The sequence below is a fragment of the Chelonoidis abingdonii genome, chromosome 2, assembly GCF_003597395.2.
Source record: "Chelonoidis abingdonii isolate Lonesome George chromosome 2, CheloAbing_2.0, whole genome shotgun sequence".
Lineage (NCBI taxonomy): Eukaryota > Metazoa > Chordata > Testudines > Testudinidae > Chelonoidis > Chelonoidis abingdonii.
In genome coordinates this window covers 294,423,549-294,448,191 of record NC_133770.1, presented here as the reverse complement: position 1 = coordinate 294,448,191, position 24,643 = coordinate 294,423,549, and positions in this window count along the sequence as shown.

Here is a 24,643-nt window from a genome sequence, read left to right as displayed (position 1 = left end):
TATATTCTCTACTACGTTATATCTTTAGCTTCCCATGCAGAATTTAAGTGCAGTCTGTGTCCACTCCTTGGCAGCAGACTAGTTCATGCTGCACCTGGTTCTCTCTTCAAGGAGTGGCTGGGATTGTTTGCCCTGAGCTTCATCCTAGATGTTTGTGTCTGTGTCTTTGATGAATTAATTGTGTGGGTTTGTGGTTGATATGTTTTATTTTGACAACACAAAATCCTCATTGAGCAGAAACTAAACACGGAACATTTCAACCTAAATGTGTGAAAACAGGCTTAAAACGGACATTTTTATTTTAACTAGTGTGGTGGCAGCCACAGTAACAGAGAACATTTCCACCACCATTTAAATGCATCTGGTGCCAAATGTGGCAGTCATTATAATGGTGTCCGAGGATGGATATGAACTGGCAATTTGGAGAAATTCTTTGGGGCAAAGCCTCTCTTGTATGGTATGTTTACACAGTGCCCACCACAATGGAGCACCACTCCTTACTGGCACCCTTTGGTGCAAGCATAATACAAATAAACAAATGCATCTTCTTTATTAATAGAATCCATTTTGATTTTTTATCACTGGTACAGTAACTCCTCACTTAAAGTTGTCCCGGTTAATGTTGTTTTGTTGTTACGTTGCTGATCAGTTAGGGAACATGCACGTTTAAAGTTGTGCAATGCTCCCTTCTAATGTGGTTTGGCAGCTGCCTGCTTTTGTCTACTGCTTGCAGGAAGAGCAGCCTGTTGCAGCTGGCTGGTGGAGGCTTGGAACCCAGGTGGAACGGCAGCCTTCTATCAGCTCCCCGCTCCCCTAAATTCCCTGTGCTGCAGTCGTCCAGCAGGCTATCAGTCTGCAGTTCAGCTGTCCCTCCCCCCACTGCCATGTGCTGCTCCTGCCCTCTGCCTTGGAGCTGCTCCTGGGAGCCTCCTGCTTACTGTGCGGGGGCAGAAGGGAGGGCTAATGTCAGGGTGTCTCCCCGCTCCTGCACCCCGCTTACCCCTTCTTCTCCATATAGAGCAGGGAGGGGACACTGACAGAGAGAGACAGAGAGAGCTGGGGGCAGCAGTTGCTGTCTCAACTTCCTGATCCACTTAAAAAGACAATGCACTTAAGAGAGGGTCAGCTTACTTAAAGGGGCAGTGTGCATCTCTCTCTCTCTCTCTCCCACACACAAGGTGTGTGTCTGTGTCTGTCTGCTATGCTATCTCCCCTCCCTCGTGTTCGTGCTGCCTTGTGCGAGAGGCTACATTAACAACATGTTAACCCTTGAGGGCTCAGTCGAATGCTAGTTCATCATTTAGCAACAAGGCATTCCCTGGGAAATATCCTACTCTCTTCCACCCTCTGACTTCACCACCTCAACCAAGCTTCACAATCGTCATAGCAGTGAACAGTATTAAATTGTTTGTTTAAAACGTATACTGTGTGTATATCTATATAATATATAGCTTTTTGTTTGGTGAAAAAAATTTCCCTGGAACCTAACTCTTCCATTTGCATTAATTCTTATGGGGAAATTGGATTCACTTAACATCCTTTCACTTAAAGTCGCTTTTTTCCAGAACAGAATTACGACGTTAAGCAAGAAGTTACTGTATTTACATAGGATCTTTGAAAAGAGGAGTCCTCCAATAAGGCAGAGAGCAGGGATCCGAAGGGAGCAGGTTAAAAGAGAAATGACAAAACAACACAGCTGCAAAGCTATCTGGTGTACTTATGCTTTCTATTTCAGGACAGTGCATTAGAATACTTCTCCGGGGCAGATGCAATTGATGAGAGACAGATTTACACTAGCCGATTCCACCAGCGAACGCCCATTTCACTCCACACCATCTCCAGTTCTGAACGGTAATGAGAAAAAGTAAATGACATTTAATAATGCCCTTGAGTCAACTTTTGAGGACTGCCAGTAATGATATTGTCATAAAAAGAAATGTCTCGCTCAACTCCAAATTTCCCCATTTCACATGGAAGTTAAAAGGAAGAATAATTACTTAAGAAAAGATTTCTGCCAGTGACTTGCATGAGTGTTCAGCTTGGTTAATATTTAATAAAGTGGTGAACATGCTGTGCCGTATTTCAAACACTAACACCTGCAGATTAATATTGTACATATGCCATGTCAGTTTACTTACCCAGGAGACGCTGAAACACTGCATCATTTTAGATATGGTTCCTATAGGGTTTGCCAGAGGAGGGGCCATGATGCAGGAGGCCAGGCTCATCTCAGGAGTGACTACACAGCAAGACGAAGGAGTGTGCCAGAGATCAGGCATCCACAGCACAAGAGCCACCCCTCTTACTGTCACGAACTAGTGGGCAGTCTCAGCAGAGAAGACAAAAACTGAATGGGCCTATTGGTTGATCTCCTAACACTCGAATGGTGATCACTGTCGGGCCGCATAGAAGCACTGTAGAAGGGTGCAGTGGGGGAAGTTTGCATTGCTGCTAATGGCCATCAGTATCTAGCGCTGCCAATCCTGCACCTTCCATGAAGACTAAATCACTTTTTTAATAGCCAGAAAATATACATATTGGCCCCAAGCCACTGTCTCCAGCACCCAGTCTGCTTAGCTGGGCAGCACACTGGGAGGGACGGAATCTATCACCCGGCCATCTTTAAAGTCACAGGTTGGCTTCACAGCCTCTCCATGGCCACCACTATAGCTTTTTGGCTACAGTAACCTGCCGGCTCCTCCATATGGATGGAGAATGGGGTGATCTGCACTGTCACCTCCTGGTCCTGACTTTAAGGCTGATGCAGAATCTTTGACAGGTTTGTAGCAGAATCAGGCCACCTTCCCAGTTGGGAGGTCTGATGAGAACATTGCACACTGCTCCTTTTGACTCTGTGCTGTTCCCCCATTCAATTCAGGATCCATGAGTCTGCAACTCATGTTTAAAGCCCTTAGTGGGGTAGGCCTGGCTTTCTCTGGGACCACATATTTTTTGCTGACCCCACTGCAACAGCTACAATCAACAAGGATGTTGTGGGTGAAACTCTGTGAAGAACGAGTTGACCGTGGAACTCCCTGACACTGCATATCAGATTTAACCCCTTATCTGGCCGCAGTGCCATGCTCGTTCAAGCCCTACCTTGTGTAATGACCATCCAGCTTCTCTCCTGGAAAAAGACAACCATTCAGAATGATCTCATTTAGGACCCCAACATAAAGCAAAGGAAGGCTGGACTGTATATAGAAGATCTCTGGACAGTAATGCTGCTACTCTTCATTCTGTATATGCTGTCTCAGCACTACTGTGGTGGGTGCATTTTACATGGAAAGGGAGATTAATCATTGATATTTAGGTAGCACTTTTTCTTACCTGAGGATCCCAAATTTCATCCATACTGAAATCACTTCAGCCACTGAAATGCAGCCATCTCTGGGGAAGGGAATGTGACGACTGTTTAACAGGGCACAAGAATACACATAAAGACAAGGAGGGGAAAATACTATCCAACTGACACTTTAAGGACCATTTCTCATTGGAGAGAGTGTGACTGGAATTTTGCCAGGACACCAGGGTTGATATTCCTGCACTTGTGGTAAATGCCGGGGGGGGTTTATTACCCTTCAGGGGTCAGAGTTTTACTTCTTATGCAATATACAGCACGGCCAGCAGAAAGTACCCTCACCTTGTGCTACTGATGTTGGGTATGTCTACACTGTCCTTAACCCACATTAGCGAATTTGCATTGCAAGAGCAGTGAAGACAGGGCCACTCTGCTTTTAATTCATCTTAGCAGCACAAATTCAACCCAAGGTCCCCTTTAGGCTTTAACTCAAACTGCTAACTCGGTCATAGATCATAGAATATCAGGGTTGGAAGAGATCTCAAGAGGTATCTAGTCCAACCCCCTGCTCAAAGCAGGACCACTGCCCAACTAAATCATCCCAGCCAGGGCTTTGTCAAGCCTGACCTTAAAAACCTCTAAGGAAGGAGATTCCACCACCTCCCAAGTTGGTATATGCAGAATTTGAAAACTTTTTGTGCAAAATTTTTAATTTTTTTTGAAAAATTTTAATTTTTTTTGGTGCAGAATTCCCCCAGGAGTATGGAGTCATTGTAGATAGTTCTCTAAAAACATCCACTCAATGTATAGTGGCAGTCAAAAAAGTGAACAGGATGTTGGGAATCATTAAGAAAGGGATAGATAATAAGACAAAAAATATCATATTGCCTCTCTATAAATCCATGGTACACTGACATCTTGAATACTGCAAGCAGATGTGGTCACCCCATCTCAAAGAAGATATTTTTCAATTGGAAAGGGTATAGAAAAGGGCAACAAAAATGATTAGGGGTATGGAACAGCTTCCATATGAGGAGAGATTAATAAAACTGGGACATTTCAGCTTGGAAAAGAGACAAATAAGGGGGGATATGTTAGAAGTCTATAAAATCATGACTGGTTTGGAGGAAGTAAATAAGGAAGTGTTATTTACTCCTTCTCATAACACAAGAACTAGGGGTCCCAAATGAAATTAATAGACAGCAGGTTTAAAACAAACAAAGGAAGTATTTTTTCACATAATGCCCAGTCAACCTGTGGAACTCCTTGCCAGAGGATGTTGTGAAAGCCAAGACTATAACAGGGTTAAAAAAAGAACTAGATACATTCATGGAGGATAGATCCATCAGTGGCTATTAGCCAGAACAGGCAGGAATGGTGTCCCCAGCCTCTGTTTACCAGAAGCTGGGAATGCGCAACAGGGGATGGATCACTTGATGATTCCCTGTTCTGTTCTTTCCTTCTGGGGCACCTGCCTTTGGCCATTGTCAGAGGACAGGATACTGAGCTAGATGGACCTTTGGTCTGACCCAGTATGGCTGTTCTTATGTCCTTATGGGGTAGCGGGTAATAATTCATGATCGTTTTCTGATTTAATGCAAGTTAATCAACGCAGAGTCAAAGACTGCTGCCTTTCTTCTTGACAAAAAGTACTGGCACAGTAGCAGTAGCTGTCAATGCCTCAGTAAGATGAGATATCAAGTAGGCAGGGTGGGGCCTAAATCATGAAGGTCTTTTTGTCAGTAGAAACAGGAAGCTTGTGCATGTTACAATATGATGGCTGTTTGGAGGCCTGTGTGAAATTAGTTGATTGTCTTCCTCCAGTTCCTAATGGATACTTGACATCATCACTAAAGACACCATGATTACCTCCTGGCTGGCTGTCTTGGTAGCGAGGCCAAGGACTGAATGTCCATGAACAATGAACATCTACATAGAGTTCCTCTTGCAAATGGTTGAGACACATTTGCCAAGCAGCGTAGGGGAAGCTTACACAACTGATGTATGTGTCCAGGGCTGTCAGTCTAACAGCTCTCATTAACACTAAACTGGCAGAACATTTTCTTTATTTTTTTTTAATATCTACATTTTCCCCAAGCTGGCAGTTTATCTTGAGGTAGTTTGGCATCCCTCTGGTCCAAATGGTTTTTCTCATTAGCGGCTCACCATTCAGACTGATGTCTGGAGTCTTTGCCAAACTTTCTCTTCTACTTGGGGAAAAAATGTTCCTGTCACCTAGATGTAGATGGTTCATTTTTCTTGTTGGCATCTCTATGATTTTTTCATAAGACACATGTTTCAGGAAGAAATTGGAATATTCCGAAGCAAAGAATAGGGAATGAAGTACCAGAAAAAAACATCTCTTGCCAGGAATTAAAACCCACTTTATTGGGTCTCGTTTCTTCGTGATGTAAAATTACCCCTCAGCTACTGAGCATCTCGCTACTGATGTGTATTGAGTAGCCCCGTGTTTGACATACGGCATTGGCATGGAGTATTTGGCTGGTATATGTGAACAGAATGCTGAGATGGGCAGTAATAGGGATCGTGGAGCTGCTTGGGTGCATGGAGGTCTGAGAAGCAGTGTAGGTCTGAGCTGTGGGGGAGAATTTACTGGCTCACGCAGCAGAGGACTGACTTGTTTGTTCATGAACAGTATTGAACTGCAGTAGAGGAGTGAGCCACCTGCTAGTTAGCTATCTGAGTGTTTTTATAAAGTTTGCCTGTCACCATGGTATCTGAGCATCTTCCATGAAAAGTAAGCAGAAAAATATCCTGAGCTGCTGTGGAATACTGAATCCTTGTGAACAGTTGCAAGGAATATTGAATTGGAATAAAGCACTGAGGTGTTCAGGGTCATATAGTATGTGCCATAGGCAGCTCAGTACATCTGAAAGATATATCTAAAGGCTGTGAACCATGACAGTTGTTGGTTGTGGATGGCATAGTGGAATCATGTAGCATTAGTAAAGAATCACAGTTAGAGTCACTTTTTTCTAACCCTGAACCAGGAACCTCATTAGACTAAGGAAAATAGTACTGTTATGTTAACAGCACACAAACAGAGAAGTGTGATTAAAAACAGAAAATATTCTTTTGGAAGCTTCAACATAACACGACTGTATTTCTTAAAATGCCAAACCTTGACAAACAAGAACCAAAACCAGAGAGAAAGAAAGCAGGCTGCTCACAAAGCAGCGAGGCACAATTTAACCCGCCTTGCTCTAGGCTGGCTCTTTGCAGACTGCCCACTGAAAGACCCAGATCACAGGCTTCCTTATAGATCCTTCTAGCCTGCAGGCAGGACCAGGACACCCTGTGAGAATTTAAAGTGACATCTTATAATTTTAACATAGCTCTCAATATACCACAAGCATCAACGTAAAAACTATTCAATCTGTCTCTCATTCTTTGCTTCACTAAAGAGCTTCTACCTAGACTCTTTCCAGAGTCACCAAACCAGACTTCCAGCTACAGTATTAAAGAAACAGAGCACATATGCCCAAACAGTGTGCTGTTCCCACAGAGGCTTGTTATAATCTAAAGCAGGGATGGGTAAACTTTTTGGCCCAAGGGCCACATCATATTGTAAAACTGTATGGAGGGGTGGGAAGGGAAGGCTGTGATTCCCCAAACAGCCTTGCCCCCACCCTCTATCCATCCCTTCCCACTTCCCGCCCCCTGATTGCCTCCCTCAGAACTCCCAACCCATCCAACCCCCCCGCTCCCTATCCCCTGACTGCCTTGACCCCTATCTGCACCCCCGCCCCTAACTGTTCCCCGGGACCACAACCCCCTACCCAACCCGCCCTGCTCCCTGTCCCCCTGACTGCCCCAACCTCTAGCCACACTCCCACTCCTGACAGCCCCCCCGGGATTCCCACGGTACCCCTCAGTCCTGACCTGCATCCCCTGACCCCCCCCAGAACCTCCGCCCCATCCAACCACCCTCTACTCCCTGTCCCCTGATTGTCCCTGGGACCCCCTGCCCCTTATCCAACCCCTCCACCCCCCTTACCATGCTGCTCAGAGCAGCAGGAGCTCACAGCCCCGATGCCCAGCCAGAGCCAGCCATGCTGCCCACACTGTCCGGCACGAGTGGCAGGCCAGAGCGCTGGCGGCATGGTGCACTGCAGCTGTGGGAGGGGGGCAGTGGGGGAGGAGCCAGGGGCCAGGGGCAGGGGGGCAGTGGGGGAGGAGCCAGGGGCCAGCCTCCCTGGCCGGGAGCTCAGGGGCCGGGCAGGACAGTCCTACAAGCCAGATGTGGCCCCCGGGTTGTAGCTTACCCACCTCTGGTCTAAAGAAACCCTCTTGGAACCCGGTAAGAGTTGAGACAGAGAATCTTTCTGCCACAATACATCTTTGCTTCCTTACCACATCCTTGATTTGCCGAGACCACCTGGTCATATTACGGAAGTGTGAAATTGCATACACTGCCCTGGGCTGAGCCCACCAATCAGACAGTTTTGGGACACTCAAAGAAAGCCACTCTGAGCCCGGTAAGGATCCATTCGGCGGTGACTGGAGGGGATTTACTCAAGACTTGCCAGGAGGAAAGTTAAAAAAAGGAATCTTCACTCAGTGAATTCACCCATCCCTTGAAGCCTCCTGGAAGCTGTGAGCCACGCAGCAGCCCCACTACCCAAGCCCATAAATGACCACGAACATAACAGAGTGACTTTGCACTGATGTGGCATGCAGGCGCGCAGCAGGATTTCCTCAAAAGCACTTCTTTTAATGTAACTTGTAAAGATTTTTTTTCTTCCTCCTTAAAATAAAACATCAAAAAATAGCCTAGCAGCCACTTTGCCAAGTTCAGCGTGAGCTCTCGTCACACTTTGGCAAGTACTAAGTGGCTTCACATGCGGGTCTTTTCTATGCTAGTTTCCTCCCCCACCAAAAAAAAACAACCTCCCTCCTGTTGTTACAAGCCAGTACAATTCAGTTTGGATGCATTGCTCCTCCACTCACAGGGTGCGGTGACTTGGCTCTATCCTGTAGACTTGGAGCACAAGGGCTGTGGTTGTGGCTGCTCCCTACACCAGGGCACAAACAGGATTAGGAGAAGGGTCTATAACAGGATATATAGGCTCTTTGATGTTAGTAATAAATGATGCAGCAAGTAGGCAGAGTTGTCGGTAAGAGATCTACATTGAGCATGCTGAGAGGCCAGCGTTACATTACTGAATGGCCTGCGGTTATGTGGTAGCAACCTGATCTAGCTTGCACTGCTGAGCTTCTGAGGAAAAACAAAACCAGACTCTTTCTCTTTGTCCCACTCCTCATTCTACAATGAAGGGAATTCTTCTGGGCCAGTACCACCCTGTTCCATCCTTGTGTGATTGAGAAGAAGGAGGAAATGGTCTCACGGAAGCAGCTTGGAGTTGATGTAAGACCTTAGGCTGGAGCATCATGAGCATGGTGGGCTGGAATTCACCTCTTTCCTCAGCAGAGAAGGACAAGGCTGGTTCTTGGTAGTTACCACTTGGTCTCTCTCTGAGATCCAGGGCAGTCTGGGAGTTCTAGTCCATCATGGCACCCATATTTATAGTCCTAACTTCTGGCACGGGTTGATGGGAAATGGGTGTATATATCTATAAACAGAGGAGGGCGCAGGCAGGAGGACCTCAGTCTATCTAGGCACTCTCTCCTGGGGGAACTTACAAGTATCTCATTCTTCTTATATTTTATTTTGTGATTGTTTTCTGTGGAATGACTTTGAGGCAGACGCCTCAGGGAAGTGTCTGGAACAACTTTGGAGACTGAGTACTTTTTATTGCTTTGGAGAGCAAGATAAAATAAATAGTATTTATTGGTAATGGTATTTTGGTAAATGGTATTTTCTATTATCTCTTTTGCTGGCTGTCCTGTGACAAGCTCCTTACAGCATCCTGTCACCTGCACAGCCATAGTCTGACTTTTGATGTTTGCAACATGCTTTGAAGATGAAAACTTCTAGAAAAGTGCTGAGCATCATCATTACTACAGTTTTAATTAACAGGTGGCGCAAAGATACATTGAGGCCATCCAAGTCTGTTCTCCAGCCAAACAGAAAAATCAAGTAACATGAAGAGACATTTACTCATTTTCACCTTGTTCTGGAATCCTGGATCAAAATGATAATAAAAGACACTTGAAAACACAGTGTGAGAATATGAGATATCCAGTGGTGCAATTACATGTGGCAGACACCTTAATTAGTCATCTCAGTATAAATTCTGGTAATAGTGAGATTAGAAGTTAAGACTGCCTAGGTCATGAATGTGACAAAGCCAGAATGCAGCTAAAAGGAGTGCTAGGAAAGAGATAATGTTTTAACTATTTCTCTTGGGACATCATTCATTGATTGCGAAATACTGTGGGAGTTAGAAAAATATTGTATCTCCTAAAACTGATTTATTGTCATTTCCCTGAGAGAAAGGAATTTTGGGTTGTTGCTATTTTTTTTTCTTGAGAATCTTCTCTTTTCTCCACAAACTCTAGCATGAATTCAGCCCCTCTTGAACTATGACTATTAGCTGCAAGGCCTGAACGATTTTTTTTTTTTTAAGGAACAAATTTCTTATTTTATTCTGGTTAGTTAAATGAACTCTGCTTTCTGAATCAATCCACTAGCCTCTGCAGAAAACACCACACTGGCGTTCATTTGCTAGAACAGCAGCAAAAGTGGGTTGTTGGGGGGGGGTTATAAGACATTTTCTTCCCAGTAGAAAAAAGAGAGAAGGGGAATTGATTCGGTGACACCTAGCCTTGGGGCTCCTTTGCAGAAACATCAACCGATTTTATGGATGGTTCAAGAAAGGTTGTACAGCTCCTGAATGATCTAAACCGCAGCATACAGAATGTGCTGTTTTTCTGCTTGCTCTCTTCATCCATTACTGTACTTTAGCTCAAAGGGCTCCGATTGTTTTTCATTATTGCTGCTATTAATAAAGTAGCACCCAGAGACAAAGTCTCTATTGTACTAAGCATTAGACAGACATGAAACTAAAAGATGGCTCTTGCCCCAAAGGTCTTGCAAGTCTGATAAGAGGCAATAGGGAGGCACAACACACGGAAAGAGGGAGCTCACAGAAGTGGCAAGGTGATTCTAATCAGCATAATAGCTCACCAGCCTTTGTCCGCAACCTGACTGAGGTTATGGGATGAAAGGCTACGCACAGTTGGATGCACTGAAACAGATCTGGAACCCCAGAAGGACCTTCCCGGAAGCACCCACATAGACTGGTCAATGTGGCGATGCCTGGACTGCCTGAATATGCAAACTGGGAGATCAAGGACTAACATGATCAAACGGGACGACTGTAATGACATGCGAGTGCATTGAAGTGTGAGTCATGGAGCACCAGCTTGTTTGCTGACTCCTTGGGGAGGCCTGTATGAAGGTGAACCTCACTGCAGTGACAGAAAGAGCCATCACTTGTGCACAGTGCTGGAAAAGCATCTAGTTCAGAGGTAGGCAACCTATGGCACGCGTGCCGAAGGCGACACGTGAACTGATTTTCAGTGGCACTCACACTGCCCGGGTCCTGGCCACCAGTCCAGGGGGCTCTGCATTTTAATTTAATTTTACATGATGCTTCTTAAACATTTTTAAAACCTTATTTACTTTACATACAACAGAAGTTTAGTTGTATGTTATAGACTTACAGAAAGAAACCTTCTAAAAACATTAAAATGTATTACCGGCACGCGAAACCTTGAATCAGAGTGAATAAATGAAGACTCGACACACCACTTCTGAAAGGTTGCCAACCCCTGATCTAGTTTATGACAAGGACACGAGATGAAGAAGGCCCGCCTTTTGTAGGCAGTGTGATAGAAGCGGGTTTGAAAGAGAAATTGGAAGGAGGATTTGTACAGGAAGCTCCTCCCATGCAAAATGGGCTATCATGGAAGAGAGGCCAAAGATGCTTGAGGGAAAATTGGACTGCTGGGCAATTCTGGCTGGCATCTGTAGCAGAGTGTCTTGGTGTACGCAGCGGCATATAGTGACACACTGACCTAATGACAGGTGGCAGAAATCAGGGGAGAGAAAATTACTCCAATTCCAGAGGCCCTCAAACCAGGCCCAGACCCCTCCTCGTGGTGTAATTGAAATAATTCAACCCAAATAGGCAAGGCAGATGAAGAAAATGGAGTCACAAGGAAGGATCCTTCCCCCAGCCTCACCACCACCCCGTAAAACCCACACTGCTCTGGCCTTCTTCCACCATGGACCCCCATATCAATTTATACTCTTGCAAAGTACATGTGAACTATGAGACCATGTCCGATTCCCACTCTGCACAGGGGTGAAAACTGCTGCACGAGTTGCAAGGCCAGGCAGAATGTTTCCCCCTCCCCATGCATGATGGAAGCAACGCAGCAGCAAAGACACTGGCGATTCAGGGGGATAGGGAAAGCTTGTGAGACAATCCTGCAGCCTGGAGTCCTATTTCACTGGTGTCATAAAGATACAGCTACGGGTAGCATAAAATCCCTCTTTACTCCATAAAGGGTTAATTCCTCTTTTACCTGCAAAGGGTTAAGAAGCTCAGATAACCTGGGTAACACCTGACCGAAAGGACCAATAAGGGGAGAAGGTGCCTTCAAATCTCTGGGTGAAGGTTTTTTGTCTGTGTCTACCAGAGTCAACAAGGAAACAAGGCAGGAAAAATACATCTCCCTAAGCCATATCTGAACTAACCATATAGTCTTGCAGAAATAGTAAGTAATAGCAAAGAAATGCATTGGATTACCTTTTATTTTAGCTTGTGAATTTTCCCTGTGCTAAGAGGAAGGTTTATCCCTGTTTTTGTAACTTTAAGATTTTGCCTAGAGGGGAAATCATCTGTGTTCATGAGTCTTTTGTTATTCTGTAAAATTCTTACCATCCTGATTTTACAGAGGTGATTCTTTTACCTTTTCTTTAATTAAAATTCTTCCTTTAAGAACCCAATTGATTTTTCCTTGTTCTTAAGATCTAAGGGTTTGGATCTGTGTTCACCTGTACCAATAGGTGAGGGTATTGTTCTCAACCCTCTCCAGGAAAGGGGGTGTAGAGGCTTGGGAGGATATTTGGAGAAGGTAAGGCTCCAAGTGGCCCTCCCTAAATCATAGATTATTAGGGATCTCAGGAGATCATCTAGTCCAACCCCCTGCTCAAAGCAGGACCAATCCCTAAACGGTCCCCTCTAGGATTGAGCTCACAACCCTAGGTTTAGCAGGCTAATGCGCAAACCACTGAGCTATCCCTTAAATCACTTAGTGGTGGTACTGATATTAAGGCTAGAAAGCAATTTGTGCACTGGGGAAGTTTTTAACCTAAGCTGGTAAAAATAAGCTTAGGGGGTCTTTCATGTGGGTCCCCACATCTTTACCCCAGAGTTCAGAGTGGGGAAGATACCTTGACAACTGGGTTCCACTGGGAGGTAGTTTCAGAATAAATCAACAACAGGTGTGTTATCAAAAAAACAAGCGCTCATACCAGGGCCCTGCCCAGTCGTCCTCTGTCTTCGCAGTCTCCACTTCCTGTCCCTTCATGTTTTAAGATTCGGGAAGTGATGCATTCAAGTCCAGAGGGTCTAGCCAGGAACTGAGTATGGCCTTCTCTCCATTGGGATATTGCCCCACTTCCAGCTTGATACCAGAACAAGATCCACTGTGTTTCAGTAGTGCTACATGGTGCAGTGAGCCAGCAGAGTTTGTAGGAAAGAGATCTGAGGCCAGTGTTTCCTGCCTGAGGCTTTTTCTCGAGATCCACTCATCCTACTGCACACTAGTGCGGCTTGCCATGTCTACGTTTGAAATTGACAATGGTACAGCTGTGTCAGGAACTGGCTGTCGACTTCTGGAATTGGAGCAAATTCCCAACATAGAGTCCATACCCTCAATCTGTATTTGTACAGCAGGAGCAGGGACAATTCGTCAGGGCTGGTAATTTATACATTATTCAATGTACCAATTCTCCTACTGTGCTTATGGCAGTCCTATAGCATTCTATGGGGGTGAAACCAACAGGGTTTTGAGAAATTACTCTAAAGCCCTATATAATCTAATAGGGTATGAGCTCTCTTCTATAGTGGGTCTTTTTTTAACCATCCTATAGAATTCTGTGGCAGAGATGTTGTATAAAATTTTGTAGGATGACTCAGAAAACCTAAAAGAAGGGGATTGACTGGGGAGATGTCTGCCATAGGGCTCTGTAAGTAGCACAAGCCAAGGCTTGAGAGTCTTCCTTGAGCCTGAGATTACAACAGCTGCAGTCAATAGCCACTGAGTCTACTTTCACTGTGGGTGAATTTTGTATTCTATGCAAAGCTCTCCTGGGACCCTTCAATTTGCTTATCCAGCATCTGGTCCCCATGCACCCTCCTCCATGTGCCTCACGCATCTCTCAGATTTCCACCGGGTGAGTAACTCAAGGTGAACAGCTGAGATTTGGGCACCTCGGGAAAGGGGCAAACAAAGTACAAAAAATGGCTCCAAAAATTGGCCTTCTCAGCTTTTGTGGTGCTGGTTTGTTTTTTGGGTAAGATAAAAAACGTCTCCAAAAACAAAAGTAGAAGGTGATTGTGAGAAGTAAAGTAGTTTTTGCTTTGTCAGTACAAACTCCTGCTCATTGATTCTTCCCACAGGCCCAGCGGTTGGCCCTTGGCCCCTGACCTGATCTTGGAAGATCTACGCTTAAAGTTAAACTATATCGGTAAAGTTAAAATGTTTAAGGGTATTGAGAATAAAAATAATTAAAGCTGTATCATAGAATCATAGAATATCAGGTTTGGAAGGGACCTCAGGAGGTCATCTAGTCCAACCTCCTGCTCAAAGCAGGACCAACCCCAACTAAATCATCCCAGCCAGGGCTTTGGCAAGCCTGACCTTAAAAACCTCCAAGGAAGGAGATTCCACTACCTCCATAGGTAACTCATTCCAGTGCTTCACCATCCTTCTAGTGAAAAAGATTTTCCTAATATCCAACCTAAACCTCCCCCATTGCAACGTGACACCATTACTCCTTGTTCTATCATCAGGTACCACTGCGAACAATCTAGATTCTTCCTCTTTGGAACCCCCTCTCGGATAGTTGAAAGCAGCTATCAAACCCCCATTGTTCTTCTCTTCTGCTGACTAAACAATCCCAGTTCCCTCAGCCTCTCCTCATAAATCATGTACTCCAGCCCCCTAATCATTTTTGTTGCCTGCCACTGGACTCTTTCCAATTTTTCCACATCCTTCTGTAGTGTGGGACCCAAAAATGGACACAGCACTCCAGATGAGGCCTCACCAATGTCGAACAGAAGGGAATGATCACATCCCTCAATCTGCTGGCAATGCCTCTACTTATACAGCCCAAAATGCCATTACCCTTCTTGGCAACAAGGGCATACTGTCAACTCATATCCAGCTTTTTGTCCATTGAAACCCCTATGTCCTTTTCTGCAGAACTGCTTCCTAGCCATTCGGTCCCTAGTCTGTAGCAGTGCATGGGATTCTTTCATCCTAAGTGTAGGACTCTGCACTTGTCCTTGTTGAACCTCACCGGATTTATTTTGGCCCAATCCTCTAATTTGTCTAGATCCTTCTGTATCCTATCGCTACCCTCCAGTGTATCTACCACTCCTTCCAGTTTAGTCTCATCTGCAAACTTGCTGAGGGTACAGTCCACGCCATCCTCATTAATGAAAATATTGAACAAAACCAGCCCAGGACCAACTCTTGGGGCACTCTGCTTGATACCGGCTGCCAGCTAGAAGACATGGAGCCATTGATCACTACCTTTTGAGCCCGATGAGCTAGACAGCTTTCTATCCACCTTATAGTCCATTCATCCAGCCCATACTTCTTTAACTTGCTGGCAAGAATACCATGAGAGACGGTATTAAAAGCTGTAATGCAAATGCAACCCACACACTTCTTGGGTGTGGTGTTCTGTCCCGTCTCATGGCATTGAGACCACTTTTAGAGGTTAATGAGTCTACTACAGCTTTAGCTAAGAGGCACATGGCTTTTAGCTCATGTGGTAGAGGCTCATGCATTTAGCACCCAAGCTCGCAGTTTCAATCCCACCTGCAGATCATCAGGGTCTGTCAGTGTTACACATGCAGGAAAAACAGCTGTAAAAAAATATTTGTGATAGGATTTGCAAATATATGAGACTTAGAGAGTTAGCCCAAGTGCTTGATATAGTTTATGAGACTTACCCATATGTATGTTGCCATAAATACCAAAAGGGCAGATTAAGCTTAAGCCTGAAATAACAGATTTGTAAGCCATTTTTGGTAACTGCTTTAACATGTTGGAAATATTGGGAAAGGTGTGTCACAAATAGCTATGCTAGCAATCACTCCTTCACTACAGTCCCCCAACCTCATCTCCTATGATACATTTACAGAGACACCTGGGTAAAAGAACCTGCTATGTGTGACTTGTGCATTTTACACTCTAAATTAATCAAAGATGACACAGTGCATCTGCTGGAAAGGGCCTTAGTTTCTAACAGAGTGGAGAGAAACCAGCAGGGAGAAGAGCTATGTGGTGAAGCAGCTCTGACAGGTACTACCAAGGAGCAACGCACCAAGGAACAGAACCTCTAGCCTTTTCAAGATTCACTGTTTCTAAATTTTATACCCTCTCATCAAGTCATTGCTCAGTGGCTACACTGTTGGCTCGATCCTTGTCAGAGTGAGCTGGCCTTTTAAGGAGGGCGGAGCTCAATTACACCCTGTGCCAGGCTCCTCCCACATTCCCAGGGTCACATGGTGGAAGACTGACTCCAGAACCAGGCTTGCTGAAATATAAAGGGCCACTTGAGTTCAGGGAGGAGAATGGAGACAAGAAGAGATGGGAGAAGTTCTCCTTAGCTCCCAGTCAGATGGGCTGGGAGTGCAGCCCTGCAGAGACCAGGCTAGGAAGGCTGGAAAATGGTCTGTAGGAGGAAAGCCCAACAGGCGGGAGTACAGAGAATTGCCTTGACTCCCAAGCAGAGGCACTGGGGGAATAGATAAGATCTTGCAGGTGACCTCAGGAACTTAAACTCAGCCTCTGAAGCAAAGAGGCTGTATTCTGTGGCTGTTGAGAGTTATGTGATGCACTGATGGGCTTGCTGCCCCATTGGCATACAATCCTGCCCCACTGAAGTCAATTGGACATCTTCCATTGACTTCAGAGGGAGTGTCTCAGGCCTTGTGTCCCATGCTCACAGGGTGTCACCCATATAGATGTGAGATGGGACCGGCACTTCTCTGTGGCTGTGTAATTTTTTGAAGAGCTGATTTTCTATCGGTTCATAACCTGACCATTCAGTCTGACCGGGGAAGAAGCGTGGTGCTGGGGCTCACGCACAGGGCTGTGTTCTATTTCAGGCCCTGCCACGCAGGTCACTCATGACTTTGCACCAGCTGTTTCACCTCCCTGCCCCACGACGTCCCTGTCTGTAAAATGAGGCAACTGATTAAGGCTGTGTTCTTTCCACAGTCCTCAGGGCTCCCCTCCATGACCGCTTGCCATGGAAAAGTTAAAATCTCAGTGAAAAGCATGAAATTCAAGCTTTTCATCAGTTTCTCCTGTAGGGTCTGATTCACAGACCTTAGAAGTCCATGGAGACTCACATTGACTGCAGTGGGCTTTGGAGCAGGCAGCCCCTAACTGCACCCGTGCAAAGAAACACGTAAGAAATGTGACTGTAATTGCGTCATTAGTCGCATTGAGCTAAGGATAAGTGGAAGAGGCAGGGAATGGTAGGGCCTGGGCTACATCTGGCTGGCTAGCTCTTGGGTTCTCTAATGCAGAGATAATCTGATTATTTCCTATCCATATTCTAGTAATGTCCAGAAGCCCCACCTGAGACAGAGGCCCTATTGTTCTAGTTGCTCTGCAAACACATGGTAAGTGGCAGTGCACATCCCAACAAGCTAACAAACTAAATAGACAAGATGGACAAATGGTGAGAAGGGAAAGAGAGGCCCAGAGAGGTGACGTGACTTGCCTGAAGTCACACAACATGCCAGTGGTGGAGCTGGGCATACAGCCCATCTTTCCTGACTCCTAGTCCAGTGATTGGGCCACACAGCCAAAGCATAATTTAGGAACATCCAATAAAGAAATCTGCTGGCTGGCCTGGCTGAAAAGAACATTTCCATTCAGTTCTGGCCAGCTAGAACAGAAGGTTTCCTAGATCTGGGAATACTGCAGTTAGTTGTGTGTGTGCTGATCCACAGTACAGGTGCTGAAAGATCCTTTTTGCATTACACTGCACTGCTATGTATGATAAACACAGAACCATAAAACTAGATAATCTGTCTCCATACAGCGTGCTGGAGCAACATGAACTTAATGTACCTAGACTTTCCTTTAGCAGAAATTTTAGAACATTTGTGTATGTTGTTTTTATTGAATTTTGCTACCTTTTTAACAAGTTGCACACAAAAACAAAAAGGAGTCCAGTGGCACCTTAAAGACTAACAGGTTGTTGCACACAAGTTGTTCTTGACATTGTAAAGCAAAATATCAGTGGTGATTCCTCGTTTCTTTGCTCTATTAGCAACATACCAGTTGTCATCCCACAAAAGTAAGCAGAGATATAAACTTATCATGTGGAAAGTTGGTAACCAGGAATGGTTACCAAGGCTCAGCAAATATTCAAGTGTCTCCCACAAGCAGCTGCCTGGGACAGCACCCCACCAGCTAACTAAGAAGTTCAATTAAATGAAGATGACCCAAACCAGCACTAAATGGAGCTGTGACTTTAGGGGAGTCATCACAGTTGAGTTTACAAAAGACCAAATATTCTAGGCTTGGTGCTCCAGATTGCCCACCAGACACCCCACTCCCATTCCACAGAAACTTGAGTGAAATTTGTCCACCTCAGGATAGTTGATCTGGGGTCTATAGGGTAGGGGCCAGCGATGAACTCCTGGCCACACTGATGTCAATAACCAAACTCCTGTTGACTTCAGTGGGGACAGGATTTAGATCCCAGATTTTTAAACCCTGGTTTCCTTTTTTAGGTTTGCACCTGTGTCTGGGCACAGTTGATGGTGTTTAGATAGTAGGTTCACCCAGTTAGTTAATCTTCTAAAGGACTTCTGTCATGAGGAAGGGTGGTCTCATGATTACAGCACTGCCGTGTAACTCAGGAGATGCGGGTTTACTACCTATCTCTGCTATAGATTTCTTGAGACCTCAGAGGCAAGTCACTGGAGGAGCTGAGCTACTTTTGGGTGCCCTGACATTTATTTTGGGGTGTCATCTTTGAAACACCTCCAAGACATTTAGTCTTCAGTTGAGTGTTCCTCACTTTCTCCAGACATCCAAAATTAATCATCACTTTTGGCCTTAACCTCTCTATGCCCCAGCTCCCCATCTATCTGGTGGGGATAATAATCTTCTCAATCACCCTCAGTCTTTCTTGTCCATCTAGATGGTAAGGTCTTCAGGGAAGGAGCATCTCTCACTTTGGCCACATCTACACTACGCGCAAAAATCGATTTTAGATACGCAATTTCAGCTACGAGAATAGCGTAGCTGAAATCGAATATCTAAAATCGATTTACTTACCCGTCTTCACCACGCGGGATCGATGTGCGCGGCTCGCCATGTCGATTCCGGAACTCCGTTTGTTTTGGTGGAGTTCCGGAATCGATCTAAGCGCGCTCTGGGATCGATATATCCCGTCCAGATCAGACGCGATATCAATCCCCGAGCAATCGATTTTAACGCACCGATATGGCGCGTAGTCTAGACGGGGTGTTTGTTGGGGTCTATAGGCATTACAGTAATGTAGTTGCATCTGACGAAGTGGGTATTCACCCATGAAAGCTCATGCTCCAAAACGTCTGTTGGTCTATAAGGTGCCACAGGATTCTTTGCTGCTTGTAATATAGAAGAGAATGAATAATTAATACTAATAATAATAACAACAGCACTTGTATAATTTCAATTTAAACTTAGTCCTTCACTCATCTGCAAGCATGAGAGAAGATCACGTCAGCAGAATATCCAATATGTCAGGAACACAATTTTAATGCATGAAACATAGGCCAGGTGATTCAGCTACACATCTGACTTTAACTAAACCTGATCATGTTCCTCCTTTAAATCACCAGGAACAAATCTTGATGGTCCACATGCCAGCATGAGGAAAGACATGCAATAAAAGCCCTGCGTAGTGGTTGCATACTGGCAATTTCAGACTGCAGTTATGATTAATATGAGGTAACAAGAGTCAGGCAGGGGGTGGAATTCTAATGATTCCAATTCATCACCGAATGATTTAGATGTGTTATTACCACATCCTAGCTAGGATAAGGAAGGGGAGGTTGGGAAGACGTGTATCCTCGATTTCAAGAGCTCAAATGCACGCCACAGAGGGCGGATTTGGGACACCTGCCCTGGTTTCATACATAAAGATGGCTCAGCTCAGGTTGCCACACACAAGCCATTATTCTGGTACGGTTACAATTAGAACTGGTCAAGAAAAATTCGAGAGAACAATTTTCCATCAGAAAATGCAGCTTTATTGGAAACATTCTGCAGGGGCATGTAAATTTCAGTGAAATTTCCAGTGGAAAAATGTCAAAATTAATCATTTCAACATTCTCATTTAATGCTGATAATGTTTGAATGGAGCTTGATAAGTTTAGGACTGGGTTTATATGACGGGGTTGCTGCTATAGCATGAGAGTGGACTTAATAACTCAGGAGGTTCCTTCCCGTCCTATGTTCTTGATAAAAAGATTAGAAAACCTGATCAATGAGGAAAAGTTAAAAACACGGGGCATGTTTAGTCTTGAGAGAAGATGACTGAAGGGGGAGCTGATAACAGTTTTCACATATGTAAAGGGCTGTTATAATAGAGGACAATGATCAACTGTTCTCTTTGTCCACTGAAGGTAGAACAAGATATAATTGGCTTAATCAGCAGCAAGGGAGATTTAGGTAAGATATTAGGAAAGCTTTCTAACTATAAGGATATTTAAGCTCTGGAACAGGCTTCCAAGAGAAGTTGTGAAATCCTCGTCCTTGCAGATTTCTAAGAACAGGTTGGAGAAACACCTGTCAGAGATGGTCTAGGTTTACGTGGTCCTGCCTCAGTGCAGGGGGCTGGTTTAGAAGACCTCTTGAGGCCCCTCCCAACCCTCCATTTCCATTATTCTATGTCAGAGTTATGTAATGTTTGAATACAAGAATTTAACTATTATAATACAAGCTCTGCAGCTTTAATGCAAAGAACAGCACACCAACCCTTTCCAGCCATATGGAGAAACTCCCTTAAAGTCCGATCCTATTGCTTACTTAGTTTCCAGTTAGGGCCAAATGGGATTGGACATTTATATGCATAAGAGGAAGAGTCAGAGTTATAATTAATGGTAGCAAAAATGTATGGAAGGGATATTAAACCTCATGCTTCAAGGCTGGACCCAATCTCCAATTTTCAGACCAGGGTGGGACCTAGGTGCGGGACAGATTACCCCACATCTGCCTACTATGGGGTTCTTACAGCTTCCTCTGTACTAGCCACTCTTAAAGACAAGATACTGAGCTAGATGGACCCTAGGCCTGATCCAATCTGGCAATTTGTATGTTCCACCCATAACTTTATGCTCTTTGGCCTGGTCCATTAGTAAGCTCAGATGAGGCAAACGAGCCATAACCAATATTCCCTGCAAACTGCGTGCACGTGCAGCTGCACAGCAGTTTTGCATATACCATGCACGTCACAGACCATGTTGTTCACAACTGCCTCTGTCCCTGGGCAGTTATGCTCTGTTGCCCCCCAGGACAGCAATCCCAATGCACCTGGAAATAGCAGCCAGACAACAGTCTGAACAACCTAACAGTCCAAATGGCAGGTGTCAAGGTTCCCTCCCCACTCTGAACTTTAGGGTACAGATGTGGGGACTTGCAAGAAAGACCCCCTAAGCTTATTTACCAGCTTAAGTTAACAGTAAGTTGCCACCACCAAGCATGTTCCAAATTTTAGGGGAGAGCCACTTGGAACTCTACCTTTCCCCAACTATTTTCTAAGTCTCTAACCCCCACCTTTCCTGGGCAGATTTGAGACTAATTCCTCCCCTCCAAATCCTTACACCCCTGTTCCTGGGCAGGCTTGAGAGTATACCCTCACCAATTAGTCCTGGTGAACACAGATCCAAAACCCTTGGATCTTAAAACAATGAAAAATCAATCAGATTCTTAAAAGAATTTTAATGAAAGAAAAAGCTGAAAGGAATACCTCTGTGAGCTTAGAATGCAAGATAATCTCACAGACAAACAGATTCAAAACATAGAGGGTTTCCCGCTGGGCAAAACTTTAAAGTTACACATAGACCTCAATTTTATCCTCCCTCTGTTTTGCAAAAGAAATCACACATAGAAAATAAAAGTAATCTAATACATTCTGGGACGTTGGGCAGTCTATATGGTTTTATAAAAATTTAATAATAAGCGAATATAATGTAACTGAGAGATGCTTCATGCAAAAGGTCTCTTGTAAGGTATCATTACGAAGCTTATAATCTACTCAGTGTGATCATCCTATTTGTATAAATGTATCACACCTGTATCTGAAACTAGAAATATGAAATATAACTCTGAGGGCCTATTGTAATTATGCAAAATGTGGCCCATTAATTGTGGTTTGGAATCTTGATGACTCCCATTAACTAGGACCATTGTCTGCAGATGGGTGTGTTTTACCTGTAAGTCTTCCTGTATACATGTGTGCTGGCAAGAGGGCAATGAAGTCTTGCAGTGACATGTGATCATGTCACCTGAACTGGAATCCATCTTTAACCTAGTGTCTTTCCATTGAGAAGGAGGGGGTGGGAACTCAAAGCGGGACAAAAGGATTTCCACCTTTTGCAAAAGATATATAAAAGGGTGGAGAGAACAAAGAGGGAAAAGAGGCATCTTGAAGAATCCCCTAGCTACCCCCTAAGCTGGAACAAGAGCTGTACCAGGGGAAAGGATTGTGCTCAGGCCCAGAAGGTGTCCAGTCTGAGGAAAAAACTTACTGAAGCATCTCTGAGGGTGAAATTATCTGTATTCAGTTTGATTAGACACAGATTTGTGCATTTTATTTTCTTTTGCTTGGTGACTTACTTTGCTCTGTCTGTTACTACTTGGAACCACTTAAATCCTACTTTCTGTATATAATAAAATCACTTTTTGCTTATTAATTAACTCAGAGTATGTATTAATATCTGGGGGAGCAAACAGCTGTGCATATCTCTCTATCAGTGTTATAGAGAACGAACAATTTATGAGTTTACCCGGTATAAGGTTTATACAGGGTAAAACGGATTTGAGGATATGAGCCTCAGAGTGCAGAGCCTGCTGTCAGGGCAGGGTCCCCAAATCATTAACAGATCCCTTCTCTAGCCCAGCATAACTCCCTCTGCTAGCAGCTTGCTCTGAGTAGCCTTCATTAGCTAATTGCCAGGATCCACATCTCTGGGCGGGAGTGCAAATAGCATCCTCAGCCACACACAATATACAATGACTCTGCATGAACGGTCGCTTTCTGAAATTGTTCAACACTCTCTGTCAAGAACTGCAAGAAGCTGGTCTTCTGTATCCCTGTGCTTTGCTGCCCTCCTCTGCTTGGCTGGGAAATCTCACATAAACCTCCCAAACAAGGCATGTCCATTTGCTCCTCTCACAAGCCACCTGTCAGGGATCCTGAAAGAATTGCAAACTCCATCCTGTGCCGGATGTCTTTGCTAGATCAGTGCCTAGCTGACAGGTGTGGTAGATAGACAAACAGCAGCCAGGCAATGCATGGTGCACCATTAGCACTCACCTGTGTCTGGAAAAGTCCTCTGGAGCTAATTGTCCATGGCAGGAACAGAGTATAGTATACCAGTGCAGCCTCTCCAGTGCTCCAGCCGTAGCTTAGGGCTTTTCCTGGCCTGTATGCCTTCTCTCAGCCCCTCTCTGAACACTGGACATCCTTGCACATTATTTACTCCCACCTTCTATTTATCCACTTGAAGTTAGTGGGTCTCTGTGGGGCAGAGGAGGAGATGTGCATTGCTTCATAAATTCCTCAAGGAAATCTCTGCAGCACAGGATGCTGAGCCAGATCTTGAGAACTCCCCTCTGACCCCTTCCAAAGCCCCCGAAGTAATATAATTTCAAGATAAAGAAAAGGTCTTAAAATTAGCCAGAGACGTGGCTGCACTGATCTACAATGAGAAAAGAATAATATTCTTCCTAGATGGCCCTGAAATGGAGACAGGCATATACTCAAGTCCTTACATATCCATCCCTGATTTAAGAGGCGCTTACACACTAATTAAAGACATGCTGAAGAGCTTTCCTGGAAAAGATTGCTTCTGTTATTATTTTTATTTCAGTAGGGCCTTATTGTGCTAGTATGACACCCATCTCCTTGACCAACACCAAGGACTGACCTAGGGACCCAGCGCTAAAAGCATGAACGTCTTTCTACAGCTTAAGCTAAAGACCCAAGCTCTGTAGCTGTGCGCTGTAATAGACACACTGCTTCTACAGAGCAGGTGCGGTGGGGACAAATAACACGCTGAGCAGTGGATTGCATCAGGCTCTCCTCAATCAGGGCTTCAGAGAAGAAGGATGCTCTTTATTCCGGTAAAAGAGGAACTGAAGGGAAAGGGACGGAACAGAACACAGTTAGGGTTGGGATATAAAATTACTCACCTGAAGGGCAGGCAAAAGAGGTAGATACACTCCCTTTATTGAGATTTGTCAAGAAATAGATAGTTATCTGTATTATGTAGCATTTACACTCCCCTTATTCCACTTTATTTTTCCTTTTGTTCTCTCTCCACTGATTAAAGCTACTCACCCTCTCTCTCTCCCCCGTAACCTTCTCTCTCTTGCATCCACGAGTTTTAAAAGAGCTGGCTCACGAGCTTGCTGGACCTTTAATGTTGCTTTTCAATAAGTCTTGGAGCACTGGGAAACTTCCAGAAGTCTGGACGACAGTTAGTGTTGGGCCAATTTTTAAAAACAGTCAATGGGCCAATTTTTAAAAACAGGATGATCCTGATAATTACAGGCCTGTCAACCTGACATCAATCCCAGGCAAGATAACAGAGATGCTGATTCAGGACTTGATTAATGAAGAATTCAGAGAGAGTAATGTAATTAACTAAACTCAACATGGGTTTATGGAAAGTAGATTCTGTCAAACTAACTTTTACCTTTATTTGATGAGTGCACGTATTGGGTTCCCGCCCATTGCTAAAGGATTCCCCCTCAGCCTCAGGAGAGGATCTACAGGACCTCAGAACCCAACTGATTTCGGGGGACAACTAATAAAAGAACAGGGACAGGAGTGTGGTCAAAGGGTCATAAGAAGGGAGCCCGACGGGGACA